Below are 14,231 nucleotides of genomic sequence, written 5' to 3' on the forward strand. Positions count from 1 at the left end.
TTGAGGCCCCTTGTGTTGTATGCGCTTGGTTTCAAGCTTCTAAGACCTTCCAATTTCAAGCTATGAAGGAAAAGTGAAGACGCGTTTACTTTTCATATTTAATGACTGTTGGCTGAGACGGCCAAAACATGCACTCGTGGAAACTTTTTTCAAAATCCACTTTGGGCTTGTAAGATGTTGTAAAGTGACTTTCTGTCACAATGCAGTACATGCACCTCAACACCCAACTTCATGAACACCACATCAGAGTGAATGATGCGACTGAACCGCGTGCGCTGGAGCCACCAGTGAGCGGCCAGTAGCTCATTGATGCCCCTTGTGTTGTATGCGCTTGGTTTCAAGCTTCTAAGACCTTCCAATTTCAAGCTATGAAGGAAAAGTGAAGACGCGTTTACTTTTCATATTTCATGACAGTTGGCTGAGACGGCCAAAACATGCACTCGTGGAAACTTTTTTCAAAATCCACTTTGGGCTTGTAAGATGTTGTAAAGTGACTTTCTGTCACAATGCAGTACATGCACCTCAACACCCAACTTCATGAACACCACATCAGAGTGAATGATGCGACTGAACCGCGTGCGCTGGAGCCACCAGTGAGCGGCCAGTAGCTCATTGAGGCCCCTTGTGTTGTATGCGCTTGGTTTCAAGCTTCTAAGACCTTCCAATTTCAAGCTATGAAGGAAAAGTGAAGACGCGTTTACTTTTCATATTTCATGACAGTTGGCTGAGACGGCCAAAACATGCACTCGTGGAAACTTTTTTCAAAATCCACTTTGGGCTTGTAAGATTTTGTAAAGTGACTTTCTGTCACAATGCAGTACATGCACCTCAACACCCAACTTCATGAACACCACATCAGAGTGAATGATGCGACTGAACCGCGTGCGCTGGAGCCACCAGTGAGCGGCCAGTAGCTCATTGAGGCCCCTTGTGTTGTATGCGCTTGGTTTCAAGCTTCTAAGACCTTCCAATTTCAAGCTATAAAGGAAAAGTGAAGACGCGTTTACTTTTCATATTTCATGACAGTTGGCTGAGACGGCCAAAACATGCACTCGTGGAAACTTTTTTCAAAATCCACTTTGGGCTTGTAAGATGTTGTAAAGTGACTTTCTGTCACAATGCAGTACATGCACCTCAACACCCAACTTCATGAACACCACATCAGAGTGAATGATGCGACTGAACCGCGTGCGCTGGAGCCACCAGTGAGCGGCCAGTAGCTCATTGAGGCCCCTTGTGTTGTATGCGCTTGGTTTCAAGCTTCTAAGACCTTCCAATTTCAAGCTATGAAGGAAAAGTGAAGACGCGTTTACTTTTCATATTTCATGACAGTTGGCTGAGACGGCCAAAACATGCACTCGTGGAAACTTTTTTCAAAATCCACTTTGGGCTTGTAAGATGTTGTAAAGTGACTTTCTGTCACAATGCAGTACATGCACCTCAACACCCAACTTCATGAACACCACATCAGAGTGAATGATGCGACTGAACCGCGTGCGCTGGAGCCACCAGTGAGCGGCCAGTAGCTCATTGAGGCCCCTTGTGTTGTATGCGCTTGGTTTCAAGCTTCTAAGACCTTCCAATTTCAAGCTATGAAGGAAAAGTGAAGACGCGTTTACTTTTCATATTTCATGACAGTTGGCTGAGACGGCCAAAACATGCACTCGTGGAAACTTTTTTCAAAATCCACTTTGGGCTTGTAAGATGTTGTAAAGTGACTTTCTGTCACAATGCAGTACATGCACCTCAACACCCAACTTCATGAACACCACATCAGAGTGAATGATGCGACTGAACCGCGTGCGCTGGAGCCACCAGTGAGCGGCCAGTAGCTCATTGAGGCCCCTTGTGTTGTATGCGCTTGGTTTCAAGCTTCTAAGACCTTCCAATTTCAAGCTATGAAGGAAAAGTGAAGACGCGTTTACTTTTCATATTTCATGACAGTTGGCTGAGACGGCCAAAACATGCACTCGTGGAAACTTTTTTCAAAATCCACTTTGGGCTTGTAAGATGTTGTAAAGTGACTTTCTGTCACAATGCAGTACATGCACCTCAACACCCAACTTCATGAACACCACATCAGAGTGAATGATGCGACTGAACCGCGTGCGCTGGAGCCACCAGTGAGCGGCCAGTAGCTCATTGAGGCCCCTTGTGTTGTATGCGCTTGGTTTCAAGCTTCTAAGACCTTCCAATTTCAAGCTATGAAGGAAAAGTGAAGACGCGTTTACTTTTCATATTTCATGACAGTTGGCTGAGACGGCCAAAACATGCACTCGTGGAAACTTTTTTCAAAATCCACTTTGGGCTTGTAAGATGTTGTAAAGTGACTTTCTGTCACAATGCAGTACATGCACCTCAACACCCAACTTCATGAACACCACATCAGAGTGAATGATGCGACTGAACCGCGTGCGCTGGAGCCACCAGTGAGCGGCCAGTAGCTCATTGAGGCCCCTTGTGTTGTATGCGCTTGGTTTCAAGCTTCTAAGACCTTCCAATTTCAAGCTATGAAGGAAAAGTGAAGACGCGTTTACTTTTCATATTTCATGACAGTTGGCTGAGACGGCCAAAACATGCACTCGTGGAAACTTTTTTCAAAATCCACTTTGGGCTTGTAAGATGTTGTAAAGTGACTTTCTGTCACAATGCAGTACATGCACCTCAACACCCAACTTCATGAACACCACATCAGAGTGAATGATGCGACTGAACCGCGTGCGCTGGAGCCACCAGTGAGCGGCCAGTAGCTCATTGAGGCCCCTTGTGTTGTATGCGCTTGGTTTCAAGCTTCTAAGACCTTCCAATTTCAAGCTATGAAGGAAAAGTGAAGACGCGTTTACTTTTCATATTTCATGACAGTTGGCTGAGACGGCCAAAACATGCACTCGTGGAAACTTTTTTCAAAATCCACTTTGGGCTTGTAAGATGTTGTAAAGTGACTTTCTGTCACAATGCAGTACATGCACCTCAACACCCAACTTCATGAACACCACATCAGAGTGAATGATGCGACTGAACCGCGTGCGCTGGAGCCACCAGTGAGCGGCCAGTAGCTCATTGAGGCCCCTTGTGTTGTATGCGCTTGGTTTCAAGCTTCTAAGACCTTCCAATTTCAAGCTATGAAGGAAAAGTGAAGACGCGTTTACTTTTCATATTTCATGACAGTTGGCTGAGACGGCCAAAACATGCACTCGTGGAAACTTTTTTCAAAATCCACTTTGGGCTTGTAAGATGTTGTAAAGTGACTTTCTGTCACAATGCAGTACATGCACCTCAACACCCAACTTCATGAACACCACATCAGAGTGAATGATGCGACTGAACCGCGTGCGCTGGAGCCACCAGTGAGCGGCCAGTAGCTCATTGAGGCCCCTTGTGTTGTATGCGCTTGGTTTCAAGCTTCTAAGACCTTCCAATTTCAAGCTATGAAGGAAAAGTGAAGACGCGTTTACTTTTCATATTTCATGACAGTTGGCTGAGACGGCCAAAACATGCACTCGTGGAAACTTTTTTCAAAATCCACTTTGGGCTTGTAAGATGTTGTAAAGTGACTTTCTGTCACAATGCAGTACATGCACCTCAACACCCAACTTCATGAACACCACATCAGAGTGAATGATGCGACTGAACCGCGTGCGCTGGAGCCACCAGTGAGCGGCCAGTAGCTCATTGAGGCCCCTTGTGTTGTATGCGCTTGGTTTCAAGCTTCTAAGACCTTCCAATTTCAAGCTATGAAGGAAAAGTGAAGACGCGTTTACTTTTCATATTTCATGACAGTTGGCTGAGACGGCCAAAACATGCACTCGTGGAAACTTTTTTCAAAATCCACTTTGGGCTTGTAAGATGTTGTAAAGTGACTTTCTGTCACAATGCAGTACATGCACCTCAACACCCAACTTCATGAACACCACATCAGAGTGAATGATGCGACTGAACCGCGTGCGCTGGAGCCACCAGTGAGCGGCCAGTAGCTCATTGAGGCCCCTTGTGTTGTATGCGCTTGGTTTCAAGCTTCTAAGACCTTCCAATTTCAAGCTATGAAGGAAAAGTGAAGACGCGTTTACTTTTCATATTTCATGACAGTTGGCTGAGACGGCCAAAACATGCACTCGTGGAAACTTTTTTCAAAATCCACTTTGGGCTTGTAAGATGTTGTAAAGTGACTTTTTGTCACAATGCAGTACATGCACCTCAACACCCAACTTCATGAACACCACATCAGAGTGAATGATGCGACTGAACCGCGTGCGCTGGAGCCACCAGTGAGCGGCCAGTAGCTCATTGAGGCCCCTTGTGTTGTATGCGCTTGGTTTCAAGCTTCTAAGACCTTCCAATTTCAAGCTATGAAGGAAAAGTGAAGACGCGTTTACTTTTCATATTTAATGACTGTTGGCTGAGACGGCCAAAACATGCACTCGTGGAAACTTTTTTCAAAATCCACTTTGGGCTTGTAAGATGTTGTAAAGTGACTTTCTGTCACAATGCAGTACATGCACCTCAACACCCAACTTCATGAACACCACATCAGAGTGAATGATGCGACTGAACCGCGTGCGCTGGAGCCACCAGTGAGCGGCCAGTAGCTCATTGATGCCCCTTGTGTTGTATGCGCTTGGTTTCAAGCTTCTAAGACCTTCCAATTTCAAGCTATGAAGGAAAAGTGAAGACGCGTTTACTTTTCATATTTCATGACAGTTGGCTGAGACGGCCAAAACATGCACTCGTGGAAACTTTTTTCAAAATCCACTTTGGGCTTGTAAGATGTTGTAAAGTGACTTTCTGTCACAATGCAGTACATGCACCTCAACACCCAACTTCATGAACACCACATCAGAGTGAATGATGCGACTGAACCGCGTGCGCTGGAGCCACCAGTGAGCGGCCAGTAGCTCATTGAGGCCCCTTGTGTTGTATGCGCTTGGTTTCAAGCTTCTAAGACCTTCCAATTTCAAGCTATGAAGGAAAAGTGAAGACGCGTTTACTTTTCATATTTCATGACAGTTGGCTGAGACGGCCAAAACATGCACTCGTGGAAACTTTTTTCAAAATCCACTTTGGGCTTGTAAGATGTTGTAAAGTGACTTTTTGTCACAATGCAGTACATGCACCTCAACACCCAACTTCATGAACACCACATCAGAGTGAATGATGTGACTGAACCGCGTGCGCTGGAGCCACCAGTGAGCGGCCAGTAGCTCATTGATGCCCCTTGTGTTGTATGCGCTTGGTTTCAAGCTTCTAAGACCTTCCAATTTCAAGCTATGAAGGAAAAGTGAAGACGCGTTTACTTTTCATATTTCATGACAGTTGGCTGAGACGGCCAAAACATGCACTCGTGGAAACTTTTTTCAAAATCCACTTTGGGCTTGTAAGATGTTGTAAAGTGACTTTCTGTCACAATGCAGTACATGCACCTCAACACCCAACTTCATGAACACCACATCAGAGTGAATGATGCGACTGAACCGCGTGCGCTGGAGCCACCAGTGAGCGGCCAGTAGCTCATTAAGGCCCCTTGTGTTGTATGCGCTTGGTTTCAAGCTTCTAAGACCTTCCAATTTCAAGCTATGAAGGAAAAGTGAAGACGCGTTTACTTTTCATATTTCATGACAGTTGGCTGAGACGGCCAAAACATGCACTCGTGGAAACTTTTTTCAAAATCCACTTTGGGCTTGTAAGATGTTGTAAAGTGACTTTCTGTCACAATGCAGTACATGCACCTCAACACCCAACTTCATGAACACCACATCAGAGTGAATGATGCGACTGAACCGCGTGCGCTGGAGCCACCAGTGAGCGGCCAGTAGCTCATTGAGGCCCCTTGTGTTGTATGCGCTTGGTTTCAAGCTTCTAAGACCTTCCAATTTCAAGCTATGAAGGAAAAGTGAAGACGCGTTTACTTTTCATATTTAATGACAGTTGGCTGAGACGGCCAAAACATGCACTCGTGGAAACTTTTTTCAAAATCCACTTTGGGCTTGTAAGATGTTGTAAAGTGACTTTCTGTCACAATGCAGTACATGCACCTCAACACCCAACTTCATGAACACCACATCAGAGTGAATGATGCGACTGAACCGCGTGCGCTGGAGCCACCAGTGAGCGGCCAGTAGCTCATTGATGCCCCTTGTGTTGTATGCGCTTGGTTTCAAGCTTCTAAGACCTTCCAATTTCAAGCTATGAAGGAAAAGTGAAGACGCGTTTACTTTTCATATTTCATGACAGTTGGCTGAGAAGGCCAAAACATGCACTCGTGGAAACTTTTTTCAAAATCCACTTTGGGCTTGTAAGATGTTGTAAAGTGACTTTCTGTCACAATGCAGTACATGCACCTCAACACCCAACTTCATGAACACCACATCAGAGTGAATGATGCGACTGAACCGCGTGCGCTGGAGCCACCAGTGAGCGGCCAGTAGCTCATTGAGGCCCCTTGTGTTGTATGCGCTTGGTTTCAAGCTTCTAAGACCTTCCAATTTCAAGCTATGAAGGAAAAGTGAAGACGCGTTTACTTTTCATATTTCATGACAGTTGGCTGAGACGGCCAAAACATGCACTCGTGGAAACTTTTTTCAAAATCCACTTTGGGCTTGTAAGATGTTGTAAAGTGACTTTCTGTCACAATGCAGTACATGCACCTCAACACCCAACTTCATGAACACCACATCAGAGTGAATGATGCGACTGAACCGCGTGCGCTGGAGCCACCAGTGAGCGGCCAGTAGCTCATTGAGGCCCCTTGTGTTGTATGCGCTTGGTTTCAAGCTTCTAAGACCTTCCAATTTCAAGCTATGAAGGAAAAGTGAAGACGCGTTTACTTTTCATATTTACATTGCATGTAAATGCAATGTACTGTTATCCCTGTTCTTCTTATTACAGTGCATGAAAATGCACTGTACTGTTATTCCAAAACTTCTTATTACATTGCATGTTAAATGCAATGTACTGTTATCACTGTTCTTCTTAAGATTATTCTTCTTCCGACCAAAATCAACGATTAAATGCTCTAGAACCACTGAACCGTTTGACGTCATTCAAGCACTCCTACAAAGCTCTTGAAACGGAGATTTGTTCTATGTATATTTCACATTTGTGAACTTTACACTTTTTGAGATATTTACGATAAAAGAGTTTAAAATTCCCATAGAGTTTACATTGAGACCCTTTGGCGGCAAAGATTAATTGTTACGTCTGTGCTCAGCTGTCAGTAATCAAGGATCTTTGAGCCAAAGTCATGCCACCGCTGCCTGCGCTAAACCAGGCTAAACCTGAATGTTATGTCTAGGCTACTCATTAAGCTGCAACAGCTATGAAAACATTCTACCATGCCATAAACCAGGACGGTATCGTCTTATCTCCTGTTAGGCTACTCCTTACTTGATTTGTTTATATATCGTTACAGTAACCGGTTTGCTCTCTGTAACGTTATCAACAGCTAAAGACAATCTAACCTAACGTCAACGTAAATTTAACACTGTAGCCTATTTAGCTAACGACAACCAAACTTGCTCCAGGCTAGGTTTAACGTCGGGTAGGCTGCAAGGCCAACAGGGCTTACACAAGGGCTTTTATCTCGACAGAGCAGCCTACTACACGACACCGATCTTCAACCAGCGTTTTAAGTCCAACCTGATAGACATTTTGGTTCAAGCCTTTTTCTCACAGTCGTTTCTAACACAAACTGCATTGCTATAATTTTCACGTTTGTTTGTTAGCAAGCTAGTCGTTTGCTATAGACTTGCCAGCCAGGCAATCATTTAAAGCTTTCGGTATCATTCACCAATTAAAAACCTTGGTTAAGAGCTTATTGTACATTCCTATTAGGACAATCACACACCTGGAGACACTTCGAAGAAATAGCCATTAGCCTACATAAAATATCCTACTGTAAGCTAACATTACATTTGCTAGATATCCTACCTGTTGCTGCATCATCGTGGCGTTGTTTGAGATTGTATTCCGTATTCCAATGGTGTCTAAAAGTCTATAGCCTATGGCCTACTTTTAACCTGCATTAGTGTACCTGTAGATATGAAGGCTATAAGCTATCCTACCAGTCGTTTCACTGTAGGCTACTAAAGTGTCAGCTCTTGCAACTCGTTTGAAGTTGGCAACTTCATTTCAGTCTTTACAATTCTAATAAATGAAGAGTTATTTTCCATAATAGCCTATATCCACAATTTTGATGCATTTTCATAAATCACTTTTTAAATGTTACTTTTCAGTGTAATTACAGTGCATGAAAATGCACTGTACTGTTCTTCCTAGGTTTCTTATTATTCCAACTTCTTCTAACGCTCGCAATTCAGCTTGAACCGTTTAACGTAGAAACTTGATTCAAACTTTGCTACGTAGGTCTTACTAAGGAGACCTGTGCAATGTTTTTTTCAACTTTGTAACTTTTATACTTTTTAAACTATAAATTAAAAACTATTAAAAACTTTCCCATAGACTTAACATTGCTCATTATGACATCACGGCAGCAATTAGAATGTTACGCCAGGTGGCCAGTCCAGGTGCAGCAGCTCTCTCTCTCTCTCTCAGGCACACTGGCTCTCTTGAGACTACATTTTCTGTTCCCCTGTATCAACTGTATCAACATAAGTCTTCCTAAGTCCATCCAACTTTCTATCCATTCATCTTCTTCAAACCATTCACTCATCCACCCATTCTAAACAGTCTGCCTATCAACATCAATTAGACAATCTACATTCAACTTTTAAACAATCTACTCTGTCTCAGGCTTTAAGCACACACTCTGGCTATCTTAAGACTAGCCAGTTAAATTGATTACACCTGTATCTGTATCCACTACTCTCAGTAGAGAGCTGTGTCTCTCCATTCTACAAGAATATAAGGCACATTCCATCCAACTTTCTATCCATTCATCTTCTTCAGACCATTCACTCATCCACCCATTAAACTGTCTATCAACATCCATTAAACTCTCTGTCTATCAACATTAATTAGAGTCTACATTCAACTTTTAAATGATTTACTGTCTCAGGCTTTAAGCACAGTCTGGCTCTCTTAAGACTAGCCAGTTAAATTGATCAACTACTCTCAGAGAGCTGTATCAGTTGCTGCGTTTACATGAGAGCTTTAATTCCGAATAAAACCAAGTTAAATCGGAATAAAAGTTAATTCCGCTTTAAAAGAGACCATGTAAACGCTTATTCCGCTTGAAAGTTGCTGCGTTTACATGAGAGCTTTAATTCCGAATAAAACCAAGTTAAATCGGAATAAAAGTTAATTCCGCTTTAAAAGAGACCATGTAAACGCTTATTCCGCTTGAAAATGATTATTCTGAATTAAACTTAATTCCGATTTAAGTGGTTGGTTTATTCCGATGTTAAAGCGGAATTAACTCCCCTCCTTGATCATGTAAACCTTTATTCCGATTAAAAGTTTATTCCGTTTGTTTGGCGCATGCTCGTACAAGGAGGAAGAAGAAGCGCATGCTCGTTTCATGGTTAATTCGGCTCCGTCTTCTTCCCCCCTTCTCCGACAGTCTTCTCCTCCTCAGCTAGCAAACGTGAAGCTTGACAATATTCTCGAGCTGCTGGCTAAATAGTAGGCCTATTATCAGAGTTACTGTGAAACCCGTTTTCATTATGTTATTGTCCATGCTGTAACGTTAACCCGAGATGACAAAAAAGTTGCTAGCCAGCTAAAGTTTGTTTTCTTCCGGTAGACCTTATTAGGCTACGTTCATGCGCCGCCTGTCCAATCGGAACCCTTCCCGACCCCCAGACGTTCAGCAGAATACAATAAAGCGTAATTAACGTATGTTCCATGTAAACGCCAATTCGGAATTATTATTTCCATGTAAACTCGAAGGAGAATATTTTAATTCCGATCTATTTAATTCTGAATAAACTAATTCAGAATTAAAAACATCATGTAAACGTGGCCAGTGATTATTCTGAATTAAACTTAATTCCGATTTAAGTGGTTGGTTTATTCCGATGTTAAAGCGGAATTAACTCCCCTCCTTGATCATGTAAACCTTTATTCCGATTAAAAGTTTATTCCGTTTGTTTGGCGCATGCTCGTACAAGGAGGAAGAAGAAGCGCATGCTCGTTTCATGGTTAATTCGGCTCCGTCTTCTTCCCCCCTTCTCCGACAGTCTTCTCCTCCTCAGCTAGCAAACGTGAAGCTTGACAATATTCTCGAGCTGCTGGCTAAATAGTAGGCCTATTATCAGAGTTACTGTGAAACCCGTTTTCATTATGTTATTGTCCATGCTGTAACGTTAACCCGAGATGACAAAAAAGTTGCTAGCCAGCTAAAGTTTGTTTTCTTCCGGTAGACCTTATTAGGCTACGTTCATGCGCCGCCTGTCCAATCGGAACCCTTCCCGACCCCCAGACGTTCAGCAGAATACAATAAAGCGTAATTAACGTATGTTCCATGTAAACGCCAATTCGGAATTATTATTTCCATGTAAACTCGAAGGAGAATATTTTAATTCCGATCTATTTAATTCTGAATAAACTAATTCAGAATTAAAAACATCATGTAAACGTGGCCAGTGTCTCTCTTATAAAATCAAGCACCTTGATTATCAATGCAGACTGCATGGTGCTTGATTAATACACCTGTGCAGGGACCTGATGAAACCTAAGTTATTCACTTCGTCTTCGACCTGCTAGCTACTCGCTGACTACACTTCATTCGTCTTGCTACTGAGTGGTGTCGTCGCTACTGTGCCTTCAAGGACTCCGACCAGAAGTTGCTGTGACTCTTCATATTACCTCCAAAGTAAGTTGTGTTTGCTTAATGTTAACACTAAAGGTATTGTTCGATGTTTAACGGCGTTCTTTGTATCTTAAATGAGTCTGATAATAGCTAACACGGCTGGCTTTCGTTAACTTTCGAGCTAACGCAAACGACCTCGTTAACCAGGCTACTAACCTCTAGACCTGTACTTTGTGAGGTACAGGTACAGTGACTTTTAGTCGACGTATATGTTGTCCAAAAGCAAAGACTACGAATTGTTTTCAACAATTGGTTGGGTAATAGCATAGCCGACTCAAAGTCTGCTATTTGGAAACTGTTAGGAGCTAGCAGCTAACATTGCCTGCTACGTTACCTGAGGTAACTTTAATCTTGTTTGACAGCTAGCTGCTAACGTTAACTGTCTGTCTAGCTATTATCTACTTTAACTAAACATCTCTATTGTGTGCCATCCATTATCATCACTTTTATTCGATGTATGAATTGTAAAAAACAACGTCTATGAATTATGTCCGACGTCGGGTAGTACTCGTGAATTCAGACATTTGATGATAGTGGAACATGGCTACACCAGACACGGCAGCACATCGAACATTCTAAAAAAAAATACACCAGTATTTTGCATTTGACTAATGTACCGGAGGCTGCAAGAAAACAAGTTAGTTTATTGCTAGTTTATTTATGCTAAAAACACTACGTCAACGCCAATGGGGTCGAAGTTCCACTAATTTGAACTTGAACTAGGACGTACATGACTAGGCCAGCATGTAAGGTAGGCAAGATGTTGCCAACATAGACACCTTCATAAGGCACACGGGCAATGGACAACGGGATGATAAAACATAAAAAAAAAGAAAAAATAGACTTGTTGACTTGTAATTTAAAAATGTCTAGCCTATCAACCTACTAGCACAATTTGTTTCTGATTCTGATGTTACAGCAAACAAACTTATTTCTAAGCTTGGCCCGAGTACAAGTCATGCTATTGATACTACTTGATCACACAGATGAGAAGTTAGGTAATTGTGTTGCATTGTAAAGTTATAGTAGTGGTCACAATTTCACACATTTTTCTTTATTCACAACAGAAAACAATAGTCTTTCTAAAGACTCAATCACCATCCTCCATCACCACCTCCACTTGTGGTGTGGCAGTTTTTGCCAAAGAAAAATAATCTCAAGACTCATTCTGCCTTTTGCGGTGCTGCAGACTTTTCAGGTATGTCATTTTAATTATTTTTTACAGCTAGATTAGCCATGCTGCTTGCTTACATTTTTTGCTTACACAAACATGTAAATTATAATTGACTTAAGAAAAATAGCTACCTCACCAATTTGGTATAGATCTACTGTAACCTATGGAGGCAATGTGACTGACAGAACTAGCAAGCTAGTTAAACTAGTTGACTCACAGGTTTCTTGTCTTGATGTCAGAATGGCCAGCCCTCCATATTCTTAAGTGCCTACCACATCGGCATTGACAACTACAAATGTGTCCGACCTAAAAGATGATGGCAGACAATGTAATCTACAGCTGCCTACACAATCTGCTCCTGATGTGCATTAATGTACAGCTGTGCTGGATTTTGGATTAGTTTTCTTCGCTCACTTCACTTAATTCATGCTACATCATTATTACTATTGCTGAAATTGATAGAAACGATAATGCTTTTTCACTGTGGAGCAAGCAAAGCAGCAATGTTGCCGTGTACCTTATTTTTGGAAGTGTGTAACGTGTGTGTGTTCTTTTTTGTTTCCCTTTTAGGCTTGTTCCAGACCAGCTCTGCCAGAGTGGTGTCTCTGTCACGTGTGACACTGTGCCTGTCTGTCTGCACACCCTGCACTGCACTCATATACAACAGAACCCACTAACGCCTACCTGCAAACATATCTACGACAAGAACCGAACACTTCCTGAGAACATATTTGACTGCACATACTCTACTCTGTACATACTCTACTCTGTGCCATTTTCAGACTAAATATTCCTTTGAAACTAACTGAATACTCCTTTGAGACTTGAATACTTTGAGATTTGATTACTCCTTTGAGACTTGAATACTTATTTGAGACTTGAATACTTTGAGATTTGAATACTTTAAGATTTGATTACTGCTTTGAGACTTGAATACTTTGAGATTTGAATACTTATTTGAGACTTGAATACTTTGAGATTTGATTACTCTTTTCAGACTTGAATACTCATTTGAAACTGAATACTGTGAATACTACTTTGAATTATACTGACACTCTGAATCCCACTGTGAACCAGCAGCATCCTGTAACATACAGTACCTGCAAACATATTTCAGACAGTAATTTACCACTTTCTGAGAGCACATACTCTGAACTATATAAAGATTCTGAAACATACTAAGAATTACCTGTGAACTATTCGGATAGAGAACTATTACTGTGAACTTTACAAACCTCAACCATTTATATATTTGAATAATATCTGTCAAAAGTTGTCTTTGCTGTTGCATACCTACTTTTACATCTGAGCTGTGCTGCAAGGCTGAACTTGGGGTGTGTGAGGACTTCAACTTGAGGGCTCCCTCTCATTCTTCATCGGTGTCATCAAGTGCTCCCTCTACCTAACAGTTCCAGTGCCATATTTCATAATTTAATCAATAATTAAACTAAAGTAAATATTTTGTGTAAAGTTTGAAAGCACATACTCTGAACTAAATTAAGATTCTGGACCATAACGATAACTACCTGTGAACTATTCAGAACTACAGTATTACTGTGAAATATATAACCTGTCTAATATATATATATATATATATATATATATATATATATATATATATATATATATATTAGTTCAATACTATCTGTCAAAGTTGTCTTTGCTGTATATCCACTTTTACACCTGAGCTGTGCTGCAAGACTGAAGTTCTGCATATGACTGATAATCTTAAGGGCAATTCATTTTTGGACCTACTAATCATTGTAATAAACCACTGAAATAAATACTAGCCTAGTGTTTTGATATTGAGTTTATTAACACTTTATCTCATCTAACTGTCTTTACATACTACAATTAAGTTGACCTGTGAGTGGAACAGTGAGTACATCTGCTAGTGTGTAATCAGTGAAATACCAATAATTTGTACAACCAATATTAGATTTAACTAGACTTGACCAATAGACTTTCTGAAGCTTATAACATTTTGAAACATGGGAAGAAAAGGTCGCCGCTCAGAGGCTCAAAAGAGACGTTGGCGTAAGTTGGACCTTTCTGAAGTTGAAACACATCAGTCTTCATTAGACCAGAGTGACTTGAATGACAGAGAACATGTAAATGAGGTAACTAGTGCTTCCCACATTAACATGGAGCAGAGAACCATCACGTGTGTTCAAGCAACTCATTACCAAGGTGATGTAAGATATGGGAACAACAGTAACAAGCAGTGCACCTGCAATTCCCTGGTATTTCTTGCTACTCTTCACTACCGAACAGAGCTGAACAGTGATGATC

The sequence above is a fragment of the Sardina pilchardus genome, chromosome 17, assembly GCF_963854185.1.
Source record: "Sardina pilchardus chromosome 17, fSarPil1.1, whole genome shotgun sequence".
Lineage (NCBI taxonomy): Eukaryota > Metazoa > Chordata > Actinopteri > Clupeiformes > Clupeidae > Sardina > Sardina pilchardus.